General features: G+C 43.0%; 1 protein-coding gene across 1 annotated transcript in view; it reads left to right on the top strand.

Annotated features, from left to right (window-relative positions):
* The window catches only part of MAML2 (mastermind like transcriptional coactivator 2), a 207991-nt gene that overhangs the window by 178335 nt on the left and 12939 nt on the right, over positions 1 to 16717 (top strand). The window lies entirely within an intron of this gene.

Raw genomic sequence — 16717 nt, 5'->3', positions numbered from 1 at the left:
ATATGGAACTCTTGAGGAAAAGCTCATAGAGGTCTTAGGAAGTTTTCCTTTCTATTGCTGTCACTGAATGGTTTCTTTGAAAGATTATTTCTCCAAGAGGCAGAAGCTTGCCTTCCAGATCTTTCCATTTCTCATATAAATCTGTAATCTCTTTTTTTACCTCTTCATCTGAACATAATGATATTCCAGCCTGATGTCTCTAAGGAGGGGAAAAGCCTATATCAGTCTACCTTTTCAGAGCTTATGAAGGTGACCCTGCTTCAGTCTCCAGTCCATGTCTTCCCTGCATAGATACCAGCTGTATGCTTGGTTTGGTCCCCAGAAGATGGCAGGAAAGGTCATGATGACAGGAATTTCCCTAGGATCCTTTGATTTTCCTCTCTTTTTAAAACATGCCTGTGATAATAAGGAACCTTAAAGTATTACTCTAAGCCTTAGGGCAATTATTCAGGTGTGATAGCTTTGTTTCCCCCCAAGATAGGAACATTAGGATTGTGTCCATTGTGTCAGCACCTCACATGTTGGCTTCCAAGTAGAAGATGAGGATAGAGAGTATTGAATGTTTCGCTCCAATCTTATGAAAACTATGGAAATTTGTCCTCAAAGGGCAACTGAGATTTTTCAAGTCCAAGCATCCCCAAGTAGCCAGAAAGGCAGCATAACCAGGTTTATACTTTCTGCTGGTTTGTGGACAGAGTCACTCAAGGAGGGTCTTGGACAGAGCCAGTAGGTCCCTGCAGGACCATTCTGGCTGCCATAGGATAGTTTTGGCATTTCTAAGTACCAGAACATAAGGTATTGGGGTCCTTGGGTCTTTTTCCTGTGTTTTGGATGTGATCTACTGGTTGGTTAGAGAATGGACAGCCAGGAATGTTAGTTGGAAGTGTTGGTGTGGATGGATTTTAGGTCTGTTTTAGATACACCTGTCTCGCTTGAAAGGAACTTCAATTTCCTTTTGGTTGCTATATAAATATGGAAATGTGGAGACTCTTATCTGACAAAGTTTGGACTATCAATGGGCTAAGAGACAGCCAAATAAGTTAGGAAAAAAACTGTGTGAATAAATGGTCAGGTTCTTATTAAAGGAGTTTTATCATTGGGATTAAGCCAATATCTTTGATGTGCAGCAGACAAATACATCTATTAAAAGGGGTAACAGAGTAAAAAAGTTTGGTCATAGGAGAAATTACTCAGTATAAAACTAAAAGCCAGATAAATGACTGTGAAATGCTGAATGTCTAGAAAAACAGAGGAAGAGACATGGTTAAAAGAAACAATCCTGTGTCTATGTACAAAATCATGAGCTCTGGCTTAACTGCCAGTGCTCAGAGATATATTGAGTTGTTATGAGTAGTTCTCTGAAAATATCAGGGTCAACAGTTAGTGGAAAGGCAAATAGCAGGTACAACATATTGGCAAGGGAATAGAAAGCAGACTACACAACACCATTACCCCAGTGTTTCAACCCATGATTCACAATTCACTCCCATTTTGGCCACTGCAGAGCAGTTCTGTTCTCTCTAGAAGAGAACTGGGGAAAGGCTGCAAAGGTCATAAAGAGAAATCTGGCAGGGCCTGATGAAGGCATGCAGGTATGATTGACATGAAGAAGTTATATGAGGGAGACAAGCACTCTATTTGCCCTCTGTTTCCTGTACTCCAGGTATTTATTACCAGTTGCTGTTAGAAACAGGATACTCAGGTAACTGGAACTGTTTGCTATCTCTTATGCTCATTTATATAGAATAGAATAGAATAGAATAGAATAGAATAGAATAGAATAGAATAGAATAGAATAGAATAGAATGGAATAGAATGGAATGGAATGGAATGGAATGGAATGGAATGGAATGGAATGGAATGGAATGGAATGGAATGGAATGGAATGGAATGGAATGGAATGGAATGGAATGGAATAGAATGGAATAGAATGGAATAGAATAGAATAGAATAGAATAGAATAGAATAGAATAGAATAGAATAGAATAGAATAGAATAGAATAGAATAGAATAGAATAGAATAGAATAGAATAGAATAGAATCTGGGATAGGAGAAAGCTGTTGCAACCCACTATTACTCATATGGGGAAACTTGTACTAGATCTTGCTGTGCTGTAGATTTATCACTGATTTTTGCACAGAATGAAGGGCAGCAAAGTAGGTCAGACCAGGGTTTCTGCCAAGGCATTACAATGAAGAGAAATAAGATGAAGTTTAGCTTGTGGGCTGAAATTTCCCAGAATACATTGGCAACTGGGCAGAATCAGTGCTTTGGCTTGGCTCTCAAGCACACTGGCTCTCCATTCCAGCAAAGGAACAAACCTTGACTGTGTTTCATAAGATGGATCAAATTCCTTAAAATGGACCTGGTCGAAAGTATCTGCTAGTCCATGGCTGTGCCACATCTAAGGATTGTAGCCCTCTCCTGGACAGGAGCACAGGGAATCACATTCTGATATTTAGTGAAGGCAATTCAGTTTTGTAAAATTGCCAGCTACCTATCAGTAATTCAGAGAAATGCAGAATTTACAGCACTGTTGTTGTAATTATTGGCATGCATAATTTGTCACCATCAGTGACAACACTCAAGCAGAGTTGAGGAGCATCATGAATAACTGTTTTGTCACACCAATATTACTAATAAAAACTAACAAATTTTGGATGATTACAAGCACTGTCGAGCCATGTCCTCAGCTGAGTATTTCAGGTGTTGTACCTGCAGTTGCTGTGGTCACCAATGACACGTGATCGTGAGAGACATCAGTGGAGATGAGGATCCCACTTTGTTATCCTGGTACCAGGACACTGAGAGGCCTCCCTGTGCTGGGGCACCATGATTGCCCTGTAAGGGCAAGTGGTAGGAGGAGACATAATGTGCACAGCAAGGCTTTCATTGGTGTTGGTCTTGGATTTGGGGAAGATCTGCTCACTCACAGCACAAGAACACTGCAGGAGTGGCTCTGATGTTTGTGGGTGTGGTTTGCTAAGCAGGGAGGTTCACCTCTGGGCACCTTAGGGTTAACTTTTGGCAACACTTGAGGCTGCCAGCCTCAGAGAAACTCAGGCAGAAGCTGAAAAGCTCACTTCATGATGGAAATGGTGTTCTGGGAACATTATGTCTTTCCAAACTAATTTTCCTTGTTTCTGAGCTTCCTCAGAGGTATCACAGCATCCATCCTAGGCATAACATTGTGTAGCTCTCTGATAGTACCTCCAGAAATCACATGGATGTTGTCTGAAAAAAATGGGAAGGATCTAAAGGTCCTTGCCAACACACTTTAGAACTATATCTTAATTTATCCATGACAGAGTGTCTTACTCAGTAGGTGAGAATTTAGCTATGAGTATATTGAGTGGCAGCCAGCTTGGAGCATGAGTCTAATTTACTGTAACTCTTGCTACATTCTGTCTGATCATTATCGTGCTGAACAAAATGTTTTTAAAGTGCTTTTATAGGGTTGAGTGACTTGTTCAATAATTTATACCATTTTGGAGGGATTAAAGGATGAATTTAAGTCATCAAATAATGCCATTATGGCTCAATGACTACATTCTTTATCAGGGGAAAAAAAATCAGTTGTAATTATGCTCAAAAAGACAGAGACCCTTTATTCAGCAGTTCCCCCAAGAACAATGATATCAAAGATGCTGATAGGTCTCCCAGCTGTAAAGAGGGCTGTCCTTCTTTTTTAGGAAGGAATAGATCAGCTGCTGTCTGCTTATCTGTGTATCCATTGTGCCATTTATGCCACAGATTTTCAGTATGCCATGCCTTTAAATGTCTGCTCCTTGCAGAAGCCAGGTATCCTTCTGCATGCAGAGCTGTGAAAACTCTTGGGGAGCCCATGGCCCCACTTAAGCTTCTGGGAGTTTTGCCCCTAATTTCAGCAGAGAATTTCTGTCTGAATTCATGAAGCAAAGAAAAGGCAAAGTCCTTTTGGTGCCTCTTTGGAGACCTTTACTTACATCAGATTGCAAGGTGTCTGCCTGATCCAGATAATTAATTTAATATTTCTTTCTCATTTTGTTTGTTTTTATTTATTCAAACTGATAGCTGCCCTGGCTAGGGCAAGAACTTGTGCTTTCCACCAGCAGAGAGAGCATTGCAAGATTTTGTTGGACCCAGCTTATGTCAGACTTAATGCTGTCAGACTAGCAGTGTAACACAAAGTTTTCATTTTCTCCTTAAAGATATCCAGTGAAATGATGAAATCCTGCTCACTTGACCTCTGAGCTGGCTTTTCAGACAAGCTTTTAGCAGCTTAGGAAGACTTATCTCAGAGAGGAAAATCAGGTCATGCAATGTGTGTGGACAAAGACTAAATAACTGATCGGAGCAGGAGAGGAGAATACATTAAATCATCCCTTATCCTTGCAAAATGACTGTGTGTACAAGGTGAGCACTGGTTGGAGTAATTCCCCCAGAGGATTTGAGAGGTGCAGGCCAGAAGTAAATATGTCTAACCATGAGGGTGTTTAGATTTGTACTTGTCTGCACATTGCTCTCCATGTCCCACACTTATTAACTGTCTGAATGACAGACCCTGGTCCAAAGCCCAGTGGGATTTTTCCAATGCATTTAGCTCCTAACTCTGTTACTACAGACTTGGTGCCCAGGTACCTTCTTAGTCAGATTTCTTACTATCAGATGAGAATTGTTTCGTTTCACTGTATAGTCTCATGCCCAAATTAGTCCCCCACACTCCTCCAGTCAGCAGGAGAAGAGAGGCACCTCCAGAATATTCCCATTCATTGCAGAGGCCAGACTTGGCCAGTAACCCTCTGGAGACAATGATTTGCCTTCACTCCAGGAGCAGCCAGGAGAGCCCTGGTGACTGGATTAGGTACCAAACTTCCTGATGGCATGAAACAAGCCTTTTTCTGGCTCCTAGATGGGATAGTACAGTAAGTCCTGCCCTCTGCATGTCTAGGAAAGCAAGGACTGGTGGGCCCAGCTGTAAAGGTGGCTGTCAGAATCACTCAGCACCGAATTCAGATGCCATAGCAGTTGCTACACCTAATTATCCATGTATAGTAGGTGGTCCAAATAGGAGCACACAGAAGAGCAGCAGATGGGGGTTGCTGCTGTCAGATTAGATTGAGATTAGATAAAGCTTAATTAACACTTCATTTTTGTAAGATTCAGCTCTGATTAGTCACACAAAAAATATTACAGAGAAGTGGCACAGAAATCAGGAGGCATAACTAACATCATTAAAAATCAAGGAAGCATTTTTACAGAGCCAGACCTTGCTAGTAAGGGGTTATTCCCTGAATTTGATTCCTCTTTGGTCTGGAAAGAGCTCTCTAACCCACCAACCAACTAATGTGTAAATCTGCCCTTTCTAGCTCAAGCAATCTAATTTACATAATCATATATATTTCAACACCCATTTGAGGTACTTTATGTCATTGGTTAAAACTCTCATTATTTTCCACCACTTCTAGATTTGTAATAACAAGAGGGACACAGTATTTTAGAGGTGTTTCAAGACCCCTAGTAACCTCAGTACAATTTATCAAGAGTTTTGGTGTCAAAACCCCACAAATGTCATATCACAACCCCTTGCTATCCAGTATCAAACTTCTATCATGATATGTTGAATATTCTGAACCCATGGCTTGACCCATCCTAAGATTTTTGCCCTTCTCCTAATTAACAGAGGTATGTGAAGTCTTCTGTGTCAGAGTCTCCTTCTATTATTTGAATCCACATAATCTCCTGGTAGGCTTCTCCTGCCTGTGAGTTCTAAAAACTTACCAGAAACTTTTGTGTGACCCAGAGAAGGTTGCTTGCAGGAATAGCCTGCAAAGCAGTCATTGGATAAAATGTTTTTCTGTGCCAGATAGTACAGATCAGTGAGCCAAGTAAATCCCATTTAAACCTTATTTTTAACGTAAAGGAGACATGTGTTGTCTATGGCCTAAGAATGAATCCAACTTTTGCTTTTTAGGATAGGAAAAGGATGTCACAGATTAGTAGAGCAAATATGCAGGTTTAGAATATCTAAAATCCAAAATAATCCAAGCTTGCAATGGATGAACACTTCTCTCTTGCCCTCTATTGTTGTCCAACTGCCAGGACTGCAAAGAGATGACCTCTACAGGGAATTCATATCAAACCATGCCAATTCCTTTGTTTTTTTTCTACCTCTGTGGTGTCCAACCAATTATTTGCAGAATGTAGTACAACTCATGTAATTCATTTAGTTCAGCTTTTGCTTTCTCTCCTTGTAAGCACAGTTAAGTGGTCAGCTGGGTGTTTCTATTTCACTGTTTTGTCTGAGCTGTCTGGTCCAACACAGCTCAATGGGCATTGCAGATGCCAGTGAAAGCTCCTCACTGTACTTTTTATCACCTCAGCTCTGCCACCAGACAGTGAGAAAGATACACTCTGGCCCCTAAAAAGTCTGATACCAATAAACAGGGTCTTTTCTTAGTTTATGTGTTTATTAAACTGTGTGGCTGTGACCAGCTATGTGAAGATGGGACAGAACTTGCATCTCCCCAACGTCTCTTCAAAGGCATTGCCAGAAGACAGCACTGTGTCCCCCCCAGCAAAGCCCATGGCTTGTCTGTCAGGGCAGGCAGTGTGAGTATAAAAGGCAATCCAGAGCCCCCTACTCCTTGCTCTGTAGGGTATTTACCTTTGCTACATCCCAAATGTGGGAAGTACCACAGCAAAATATGAGAGTGATTTGACAAAGGCAATTGCATTTGTGCTTTCCCTTGCTCAGAGAAAGAAAACAGTGATACCCTGTCCACCTGTTCTTTCTCATAGGAGAGTAAGTCTATTTAAAAACAGGGATGCAAAACAGGTTTTGACTGTTCTTGCACAAGAATAATACAAAATGAGCAGAAGTTGTCCAGGAAAGCTTTTGTTGGCACCAACCTTCCCGTTCTCCGGAGCCGCACGTTATCTGATAGCTGGCATACAGCAGGCTCTGGATAGCCTGTTATTCTTTCCCACGCTGCAAGACTTGGGCAGTAAATAGCTTAAATAAATGCCAGAAGTATAATTCACTTTTTACTTCATCTGATTTAAGGAAGACTTTCCTCAGACAATTCCTCCCAGGCATGTTGTCCGAGGCAGGACTGGTCCCTCTTGGATCGAGCTATTCTGACCTCTCTAGCTGGCTCCATTTCAGCTTTTTAAAGGTAGAAGATAAAGAACAGAAGAAACAACTCCCTACATCCAAGCACTGTTGCACTTTTCTTTGAGCTCAGTGAGATCCCAGGTGCTCCTTGAGGGGCTTGTGCCATTATACAACATTAGTGGCCCTATGTCACCTTTGAAATAACCTTTAATTTCTGCAGCAGACAACCACCATACCTGGTAATGCTACCAGAGAGGCAATGAGGCAGCAGACCTATTCCCATGATGGGGATTGTGGCCAGGCAAAGAGCTAAACTGTGCAGGACTGAAAGCAGAAGTGGATGAGCTCTGTCTAACTCTGTTACCCCTCCAAGAAAAAGAGTCTTAGCACCATAAAATTGTTAGAGTTGGAAGGTACCTCTAAAAATTATCAAGTCCAGCTCCCCTGCAATGGGCCACTTTCCACTAGAACACATTGTCAGAGTCTTGTCCAACCTGACTGTTAACATTTCCAGGGCTGGGGCATTCACAGCTTCTCTGGGGAACCAGTTCCAGTGATTTACCAATCTCATAAAAAAAAAATAAAAAAATTCTTCATTATATCTAGACTGTATCTGCACTCTTTCAGTTTAAAACAAGAAGTGGGAATAGAGGTTGCCAGTGAAGACTGAAACAAAAGGTTGTTGAGTATCTCATCATCCATTTTTACCAGTTTGCTGGTCATGTTCATTGGGGGGGTACATCTTTCCTTATCTTTCCTTATCTTTCCTTTTCTGGCTGACATAGCTGTACAAGCCCTTCTTGTTACTCTTTGCATTCCTTGCCAAGTTCAGCTCCAGCCACATTTGCCTTCCTGACCCCTCCCTACACAGCTGGGAACCATTCCTGTGCTCTTCCTGGGATCCCTGTTCTTGCTTCCACTACCTGTGCAGTTCTTTCTTGCCCTTTAATTTGACCAGCAGATCCTGACTCATCCATGTTGGTCTCTTGCCTACTTTTCCTGATTTCTTACATTTCTTACATGGGGATTGAGAGCTCTTGTACTCTATGGAAAGCATTTTTAAAGATCTGCCAGCTCTGTTGTGCTCCCTTGCCCCTCAGGGCAGTTTATCATGGGATCCTATTGACTAACCCTTTGAATGGCTGGAATTTTGCTTTCCTAAAATTCAGGGTCCTGACTTTACTCTTTGCCTGACCCAAAGAAGTAATTGGAACTACTGGGATACCTGAGAAAACCACATGACTTCCTACTTCTTGAGATCATAATGAAAAATTAGTCAAATCCCAGAAGTGCTTTTTAAGCAACCTAGTATTTTCACATTTTAATGAAACTGCTGTTTTCACAGATAGATGAGGGACAGGTAGATTTGTCAAACCCTCAGGCTGCTGCAGCCACTGGCAGCATTTTACCACACTCATCAAGACAGTGTGAGGGGATGGCAGGAGCTTAGGTTTATGTCAATTCCTGCAAATTAACTCCATCAAATTAAGTTGTTATAAAGGAAGTGGTTGTTATAAAGGAAGGAGAGGGAAGACCACAGTTGGGGTTGTGTGATAAGGACTCATTTGAAACTCATTTGACTGATGGGCAGTCAAAGCTGCTCTGTTGAACCATGTGTTGTGCACTTGCACCAGTGCCATGGGCTGTCCCAGTTGGAAACCATTTGTTTTTGTCCCACTCCCTGCTTCTGTGCCCAGTGACACTTGGCTACCAGCCCCAGATGCTCGTTTTGGTTAGCACTAGTCATTGTCCTGGGACAGGTAACTGGGAACAAGGAGATCCAGTCCCACCTGAGGCATGTCCCTTGTGCAGCTTCGATCAGTGCAGGGAGACCCAGGCCAGAGCCATTCTTCACACATTGCTTTTCAGTGCTGGCCATTGTTTGCCATCAGAGTTCAGAGCTGTTGGTGTCAGGAGGCTGATCCCAGGAGGCTGCAGTTTAAGGATGCTCATGTTTTTGCTGTGTATTCTCAGCAGGAGAGCTTTGATCTTAGTATGTGTCTCTGACAGTCATGTCACCCATGTTGTGCTCATTTGAATTGAAGTGTTTGGCTGCAGTGATGTAGTTTTTCTGTTGTTATTGTTCTGCATGTTTAATTATCTTTTCTCTCTTCATTAAATATTTTGTTCAGGTTGCCTGCTCCCTCCTCCTGCAGAAAAATTGGCATTTATAGTACTTTGGTGTTCAGTTTGTCTTTTTGTGTGTGTGCTTGTTAATTAGAAGTGACACAAATTTTTTTAAACTACAGACAATCGATGGGGAGGGTGAATCATATATGATACACCTCATTCACTTGGCTCCATGGAATCCTAGCAGCCCAGGTCTCCAAAGCAACCTCAGGAACACACCTCCCTGCACAGTGCCCACGTACCCTTTGGTTTACTGTGACTGTCAGAGTCACTGCCAGAGGGAAACATGAGGATAAGGCAAGATGCCAGAAAAGATACATCTACATAAGCCTGCTACCAGGGTCTTTCTTAGCACTGCTTTGTAAACTGAATGAAATATAATATTGAAATATAAACATGTGTATATGAGAGAGTCACCTATTACTGAATTACCCCTCACTTCCCCTTGCAAGACTCTTGTTTTGATTGATTATGGCTTTTCTAAGTGGGCTGAAATTTTCTGTATTGACCTCAGGCTAGATAATTTTTGTGGGAGATAATAAACACATGGCAGTGAGACAAGAACATTTATTAGATGAATAAGGTATATATATACACAGAAAATATATACTTTACTAAAGATACAGACAGATAATCACAAGTGTCTAATTCAACCAGTTTAGGAAGTTTTCACTGCCTTAGCTGGAAATTACCACTCCTTAGTGGAAGCACAGAGCCTGCAAGTATGCACGTACCTTGTCCTGTAGTACCAGGCAAAGCAGGTCTCCTCACACCACCTCTTGTTCCAGCCAGAGGAGGGGCAGTTTCTTAAACCTCCCTCATTTGATTTCCTGCAATTGTGTGACGATAAACTAAAGGGCTTGGCTTGTTGTAGTGCAGACATTGCATATTGCAACCATTGCAAATGGTAATGCTGAAGTAGAACAAATCATTATGTGTTTGGTTTTGTCCAAAACCAGACAGGAGTCTTCATCATTCATGCTTATTGGCAAACTTATTTCAGAATAACAGCTCATGAGGCATTTCAAAATAGAGCTCCATGCAGAGCACAGGATATTCTTTGCACAGGTACATCAGTGGAGGCTCTCTGCTGGTCTCTTTGAACCAGGTATTTTGTCCAAAAAGTGTAAGATGAGGTCACTGCAAGCCAAGAGTGCCACTGTGCCCCTATGGCTGGATGGGGATCTGGGAGGAAATTCTAGCCCCGTTCAGCTGGAGTTTTGCCATTGACTTTGATGGAGCCAACATTCCTCTTCTGATGCAGACATTTCACAATAACCTCCTCTGTTGAACTTTTGACACATGCATGTTATTTTCATTACAAATAAACAAAATATTTCTAAAATGGACACCTTCCTATATACATTATTCCAGAAGATGACATTAAAAGTTCATCACAGTGCACATGGTAAAATACTAATAATCCATCCTTGATGTCTCTGGGAAAAATTCTGACATGAACAAATCTCCTTTAGGTCATTTTGCCTGAATATACAGCAACCAAATTTACAGCTGAGGGTTTATTATTTTTGCAGAATGCACATGCATTCCGAATTTGCTGTGCACAGAAATGGAGACAAGACATTCATCTGTGTGCTTGGCTTTGGGAAAAGACATCCCTGTGTGTCGGGACAGGGCCCTGGTATAGAGCAGACAGGAAATCTGCCAGACTGCCTCGGCAGGAGGCTGCCTTCAACACGTGCAGCAAGGAACAAGAAATGTCTTAATGATTAATCACTGTCAACCTTTGTTCTCATTAAAGACTTGATTGTCAGACTAGGCTGGTAATGAGGCACTGTTCCTGGCTCTGTTGCTATGTGATTGTGCAAGGGCTGAAGCTGAGCCTTGCACCCTGCAAGATGCAGCTCCCACTTTGGCCAAGTTTAAGGAGTTGGGGTTGGGAACATTGCTCTAAGAGTGCCTGCTAGTGGCTATGGGGTTGTGCTGCTCTCTGGCAGGAGATTAGGCAGGGCTACAAATAAGTCTGAAAATACATTCACAAGGATCTTGGGCTTGAGCAGCTTCCCTGTTGGTGTTGAAGAGGCAAAGTGCTATAATAGGTTTCTATTAAGAATTGCACAAATAACTATCTGTCAAAGTGAGGATTGGCTCCTTTCAGGGATTTGCTCACCCATTTTTATGTTTGAGATAGTGCACAGTGTTAATTTCAGTAAGTCAAAAAATTATCTTTTTACAAAGCCTAAACTCTCTGGATCTTCCAGTGAGAGCTGCAGCAGTTGGTTTGGTGAAATACTTATCCCTCTGCATGCTGAGTACCTGCTGCATCACTTGATGTCCTAACATATCACTCCACTGGTTGACTTACACCATGAGGATGCAGAAATCAGGTGTGTGCTTCCTACTGTCAGGAGCATCTCCAGTTTCAGTGTCTGAAGGGATTAGTCCACATTTTCTCTTCAGGCTTCACCACTCAGTTTGTTGAAGGAGTGACACAGCATTTGCTTCTTTTCCCTGGCTGGATGAAGGCGCAAGTATTTCTGGCAGACAGCCTAGGCTTGTGAAATTGCAATCCTAGTGTCCATGTTTCCTTCTGTATGTGCCTTGGAAACATGGTTTGCCCTGAAATTTTTGTCCTGAAAGCTCAGATGTTCTCAGGAGAAAACCACAGAAAATAGTTCCATGTGGCTGAGCCAACTTCTTATAAACACTCCACAAAATTACTGAAAGGAACTATTTTGCAGCCCTCACCCAGCTGTATCTCTGGATATTAGACACAGCAAAACCAGCTCTTGGGATCTTGCAATATTCAGGTTTTTCAAATGCTGTTTATACATATAAGAGCAATCTTCCTGGAATGCATAAAAATATTCTCTGACAAGTATTAAGGGAAATTCAACCTATGATGGTATCTTATGCCTGGTTAATTTGGGAGACTTTTAGGTCACTCTATATAACACCCTTAGAAAGTCATCCACTTTTGCTTGACAAATCACAGGGTGTTCACACTCTTCCAGGCATCTTACTCCAGTGTGACTAGAAGCATCCAAGATGAGGAGTGCAAAGGAATGTTCCTATCATCTAATCTGTGTTCCTAACTCAGTTGTCTAAATTAAACATCTGAAGCCTAATTATACAGCCCCATCTCCCTGCATAGTGAAGGCAGAGCTGCAGCAGGCAGTTTAGAGAGAATCTGTTTTAAGGTTTTTGTTAGAGACCTAAACTTCTAGGAGACTCACTTTTATGCTGTGTATTCCAGATATGAAAAATTGTTGAATGAGTTTGAGTTGCTCAGGAAGACACTCTTTTCCAGTCCCATCAAGCTGAACAAGCAGTAAGGCAAGGGAGAATCTGCTTGGCTGTGTTTCTCCCCAGTCTGTCTTATTTCCTTATACACAGATCAGATCCTCAGCTGTTGCAGATGAGTTTAACCTCAGGAACTTCTTGATGCTCTCACAGAATACACTGGCACAGAAAGCAGCCCTCTGTACTCCAGTCAAGAGTGGGAGTTATTCCTAAAAATATGAAAACTCTTTAGCTTTTTCACTAGAGCTGAAAGAGTTCTTACATGACAGGCACTCTGCTGTGGTCCTGCTGGAGTTTTGTTTTCTTGTCTGAGGCCAGGACACAAGCAGGCAGTGCTTGGAGTTCAGACAACCATGAAAAGCCCAGTATTTAGCAGAAAGGGGTTCATCTGCTTCCATTAAATGAAGCAAAAGGAGGTGGCTCAGAAGAGGGCTGGCAGGTACTATGACTGTTCAACAAAGCACCCTGTGCTCAGCTTCCTAAAGTTGCATGAGTCAGAACAGCTCTTCTCAATAAGCCTAAGTGCTCAGCCCAGCAGCTGCAGGAGAGCCTCAGTTTGTGGCTGTGGGAAGAAGCATGCCAGCTGAGGCTGTGGAGGCTCACATCAGGGGCTCAGGGGGTCTGGGCTTTGCTACCAGCCTAGCACTATTCTGAAAAAGTGCAGAACTTGGTTGAACCATTCCCCTTCTTCTCCTCCTCATCCTTCTCCTCTTCCTCCTCCTCCTTTTCCAAGTGCTCAGTTGTCCAGGGTGGTTTGCAGGCAAACCAGGCAGCCCCTAAGAAGCTCACACTGCTAGGACAGCCAGTGGTCCCTTGAAGGAATCCACAGAGGAGCCTTCTCCTTCACCATCCTCACTCTAAGCCTGCAGTGAAGAGCTGCACAAGCCTGTGATGCCAATTAACACAACTGAATCAAACTGCTTATGAGTGAGGACATCATGCATAGGTTCGGTCACCAGATGAACATGACTTTGCACATCCTTTCCCCTGGAAGCAGCTTTTTCTGTCACTGGCAGGCATCTGTCACTGAGCAAGCTCCCATAAATTGATCTGAAAACTTTTTTCTTTTAATAATTTGTTTTTTTAAGCCAGAACTGATGCAAAAGAAGAGCCAAAGTCGGAGCTGTCACTCCTAATCTGATGCAGGGCACAGAATGGGTTGCCCCATAGAGGAACAGAAAGGTGGAAAAATTCCCCATCTCCTTTTGAGAGAAAATCTGCAAGAAGCAGAAGCTCATCTTGTGGCACAGATGTCAGGGCTGGGAAGCAAACAGCCTCTGTGGGCATTGTGGTTTTGTACAAAATTGACCATTGTTTCCCTTCTGTCCCATCAAAGTTATTCATCAATTCAAAGCATTTCCAGGAGAAAGAGGGAAAAGGTTTGCACATTCTTTTCTAGCCAACTGTCCTTAAACCACTTCTGAACTAAGAATGCAGAGACATAAGCTTGCAAAAGGCTTTCAGAGCTCCTGACAAGCTTTGCAGGAAAAGGGAGAGGAGAGGAGAGGGGAGGAGAGGAGAGGAGAGGAGAGGAGAGGAGAGGAGAGGAGAGGAGAGGAGAGGAGAGGAGAGGAGAGGAGAGGAGAGGAGAGGAGAGGAGAGGAGAGGAGAGGAGAGGAGAGGAGAGGAGAGGAGAGGAGAGGAGAGGAGAGGAGAGGAGAGGAGAGGAGAGGAGAGGAGAGGAGAGGAGAGGAGAGGAGAGGAGAGGAGAGGAGAGGAGAGGAGAGGAGAGGAGAGGAGAGGAGAGGAGAGGAGAGGAGAGGAGAGGAGAGGAGAGGAGAGGAGAGGAGAGGAGAGGAGAGGAGAAAAAGGAGAAGTCTATTTTAGTAAGCTCATATATGTGTTAGAAGCCAAAACATCTCTTCATTTGTATGAACACAAATCAGCTGCAGCAAGATAGTGAAAGGCAGACTGGGTCTTAAATGCTTTGTTTTACTGCTAATTTAAATATTTGAACGTAATATTCTTTGTGATGCTTATGAACAAAACCACAGTTGTGCTACCCGGTCTGAGGAGCTCTCACTGTCTTTCTGCATCTCATAGGTTTTATATGTCACTGTAACATCAGATAATGTGGTGCAACACATCTGCTTTGTATGTCAAGCAACATCATGCTGAAGCATCAGATCTGACCGGGCAGATGGAGTTTTGTGGTGGTTGGTGAACTCTAACCCAGCCCCAGCTGGCACCAGGAATGGTCCTAAATGGGCTGTAGGACATTTACAGGGCTGGAGGAATGTGGAACAAGCAAGAACATTGCCAACAAGCAGGGCAGAAACTGGGTGTAAAACCCAGGTGGGCATTTGTACCTGTTGGAGGTGTGGCAGTAAAGCCGGGCTTAGAGCAGATGAAACATTTTAACAGAAGCAGGGTAGCTCCAACCCAAACCTGCCCTTCCTCTCAGGGGTGTCAGAAGGTGTGCTTTGTCCTAGGGCAGGGGCAGAGCCCTGACAGCAGCATAGCCCTTCTGCTGTCTGATTTGCAGCGATGGAAGCACAGGGTGAGAGCAAGACCCGATAGCACTGGTTCATGAAGGGTCAAACTGCTGTGCAGCTAATCCCCTGATTTATTAGGAAACTGTTCTTCCTTCTCCCATTGCAAGGGGAAGATCAGCAGGCAGGAGAAGTAACACATCGTAGATTCATAGGCTCACACTGACATTTCATGAACAGCAGAGAAAGGACCAAATGCAAAAAACCCCCAACCTGGCTCCAAGTTGATGATTTACACTGTTTTCTCAGGGTCTGTTTGCCAAGCAGCTGGTGTTTTGTGCCAGTGGCCATTACAGAAGAGCTTTCTTTGATAGATACTGTGAATGAACACTACACAGTTTATCTTAAAACAAAATCCCCACCCCCCACCACTGTTTATATGGACTGGTAGGGAATGAGGCAAAGAAAAACTTAGGCTTTGTTGGTTTTTTACGTAGGATAGAAAGCACATTCGGGGGAGCCTGCACTATCTGTGCAAAAAACACAACAGATGAATTCTATTAATGGATGGAACATGTGGCTGGGTTCAAGCTAGAGTTGTCATTTGAATATAGAAGTCAAAGCCAATTTATTGTAACATATTTTTCTTTTCAAAATATTTTAGGAGAGACAAAAAAGTTTGCGCAACAACTTGGCAAGCAGGTCTGTTGAGAGGAGGTATTTTCTATCTTGCAGCTAACATAAGGGCTGAAAAATGTGGCAGTGCCGAGCAATCCTAGATTCCTTCTGGAACTGAAAGAAAGTGTGCAGGATATAATTGTGCAAGAGCCCAATAAATTTGAAGGGTGGGTTTCTAACACTGCCTTGGGGGCTGCAGGTGGCTCCAGAAGAAAGTCATGGTTTTTATTTCAGTAACAGTCTTCAAATACTTTATCTAACTAGCTACACACTCATGTGGCCCCATCTAGAAGCCACGGAGTTATTTTAAAATAGAAATACCCATAACAATCATTGTGCTTCTTCCATGCCAGATGGTGGAAAGATAAGTGGGATTAGTCTGTACTGAGTGTGTGTGTTACTGGGGAGGGGAGGGATGCAGAAGCTAAGGCTCAGGAATGAGCTTTCCTGGAGTTGCAAAGAGCTAAATATCAGTGCTCCATGGTCTCCAGGGCACGGATAGGCTACATTGACCAATCCTTGTTTCAGTCAGCCTGTATTTGCCCCAATGCCACGGGGGACAATGGCCGTGGAGCAGAGCTTTACTGGGATAGTAGCCCAGATCCTGGCTCTACACCTTGGTATTGAGAGAACCACTCCATAACAGGGAGTCAGTCTCCCACTGTGGAGTCTTGTGTTGCAAGGCAAAAATGCTGCTGCCTCTTAGGTTGTACAGAGTTATGTGTTTGGTTCTTACAGTGAATTGCTGCCAAGTGGGGTCAGAGAATCGATGTGTCTCTTGGCTGTTGTGACCTCTCCAGTGTATCCCATTTTCTTTGTAGCTGTGTGGCTAAGAAATACATGGATATCGAGTGATCCAACATAGGCTGAGTATTTTTGTGTATGTACTGAGAAAGCTATTTCGTACATTTGGTAAAGGCCCAAGTACCAAACACTGCTGGAGCAAGTAGGCAGAAAACATATTGCTGCCAAGGGAAATAATGCCAAGAGAAAAGGAGCAGCATACAGTCATTCCATGTGCATTCTCATCTTGTATGAGCATGGCTTGAGTTCTCATGTATCTTCCCCATTGCCCTCTAAGATGACTTTTTGCCATCCCTTTGTTATGGAGCTGCA

The sequence above is a fragment of the Oenanthe melanoleuca genome, chromosome 1 (assembly GCF_029582105.1).
Source record: "Oenanthe melanoleuca isolate GR-GAL-2019-014 chromosome 1, OMel1.0, whole genome shotgun sequence".
In the NCBI taxonomy this organism is placed as follows: domain Eukaryota; kingdom Metazoa; phylum Chordata; class Aves; order Passeriformes; family Muscicapidae; genus Oenanthe; species Oenanthe melanoleuca.
The sequence above is the reverse complement of the archived record's forward strand: the minus strand, read 5'-3'. Positions and strand labels throughout refer to the sequence as shown.